The following is a 2161-nucleotide window of genomic DNA, read 5'->3' on the forward strand; positions in this document are numbered from 1 at the left end:
AGCCTGGACCTGTCACACAGCCTCATCTTGTTCTGATCCCCACTCAAAACTCAAAGCTTTTCTGGTTACTTGGTAAATGGGTCAGAATGGCATACCCAAATGAGAAATATGTTGTCTCCAAAACATATGGTCATAGGAGGGGCCAGGTGCTTGTCCTTCACATGCCCCACACCACTGGACACCTAGAAATTTTACTGAGGTGGAAGTCCCCTGTATTTTTGTTGGATTTATCTCCCATCCTCTGACATGCAGATGCCTTACCAATAAATCTAGGGTAGTTGCTACTTCTGACTCACTAGGCTCAATCAACATATTGTCAATATAATGGATCAGTGTGATATCTTGTAGGAGGGAGAAACAATCAAAGTCCCTGAAGACAATATTATGGCATAGGGTTGGGGAGTTTATATACTATTCCTGAGGTAGGACAGTGAAGGTATATTGCTGGCCTTGTTTCTGGTGGTCCTTACTAACAGCTATTGAGGGAAAAAAAACATTTTTCAGATGCTTACCAGGTACCAGAGGATGTGTTGATTTGCTAAAGCAAAGATACATCTGGACCAGCAGCTGCAATTGGAGTCACCACCTGGTTAAGCTTACAATAATCCACTGTCTTCCTCCAAGACCAATCTCTTTTCTGTACATGCCAAATAGGAGAGTTGGGTGGGAATCACTAACCTTGCATTCTTCAAGTCCCTAAAAATCACATTAATCTCTGCAATCCCTCAAGAAATCTGGTATTGCTTCTGATTTACTATTTTGCTAGACAGGGGCAGGTTCTAGTGGCTTCCTCTTTACCTTTCCTACCATAATATCCCCCACTCCGTGAGTCAGGGAACCAACATGGGGATTCTGCCAGTGGCTGAGTATGGCTAGTCCTATTATGCATTCCAGAACTGGACAAATAACCAAGGAGTGGGTCCTGGGGTTTACTGGACCCACTGTGAGATGGACCTGAGCTAAAACTCCACTGATCACCTGACCTCCATAAGCCCCTACTCTGACCAGTGGGCCAGAGTGACATTTTGGGTCTCCTGGAATTAATGTCACTTCTAAGCCAGTGTCTAATTATCCCCAAAATATCTGGTTATTTCCTTTTCCCCAATGCATAGATACACTAGTAAAAGCCCTTAAGTCACCTTGGGGAAGGCTGGAAGATTAATAGTATAAATTTATGTCAGTGTAACAGGGTCCTTCCCCAAGGGTACATGGCCTTCTTCTCATTCAAGGGCTCTGGGTCTGTAAATCGTCTCATGTCCGGGAAGTGATTAAGGGGCCATGACTCTCTGTTTTTATAATTCAAGTTAGACTTTTGTTCACTGGACCTAGAATTCTTCTGCTTATACAGATTAAAGAAGAATTTAGTAGATGCCCATCAATTTTACTTCTAGGTATTCCATGATCTACTAGCCAATGCCATAGATCTCTCCAAGTCAGATTATTTTGACCGCTGCTTTGAGACTGTTTTCCATTATGGTAGCCACGCCCACCTTGTCTTTGGTGATTAACTACTGCCACATGGCTTCTGCTGACTCGGGATCCAATTATCCCCATTGTGTTTAAGGATTCCAGCTCAGTGACAGCAGTTCTCACAGTCATATCTGACCTACAGAGAAGGGCAAATACAGAGCTCTTCAGGGATGACAGAGCTAGTCTCACAAATTTATTCTTCACAGTCCTTGTAAAAGGTGTGTCCTCTGGACATTCCTGGGGTGTGTGTGAGCAGGTCTTCCATGATGAATCCTAGCACTCAAATCTCTCTAAGCCTTTGGATCCCCTCCTCTACATTATACCAGGGCAGTTCTGGCATTTCAACCTCAGGTAATGTTGGCCACCTTTTGATCCATGTTTCAGGCAACCACCCAAACAAAATTTAATGCCCTTTCTAACCCTTTGAGCTACAACACTGAATGCAGAATCTCTGCTTAGTGGGCCCCTATCAGTAAATTCAGCCTGATTCAACTTTATATTCCTTCCACCATCATTCCACACACTTGATATCCATTCCCACACACATTTCCCTGATTTCTGCCTATATAAATTGGAAAACTAATGCACTTCTTTTGGAGTATAGCATACTTCCTCATGGGTCTCACTTCCTACCTCACCCTTCAGGACCTGTTGGGACTTTAGTCTAGTTATATGTCTTGAAGAAAAGATT

The sequence above is a fragment of the Choloepus didactylus genome, chromosome 13 (assembly GCF_015220235.1).
Source record: "Choloepus didactylus isolate mChoDid1 chromosome 13, mChoDid1.pri, whole genome shotgun sequence".
Taxonomy (NCBI): domain Eukaryota; kingdom Metazoa; phylum Chordata; class Mammalia; order Pilosa; family Megalonychidae; genus Choloepus; species Choloepus didactylus.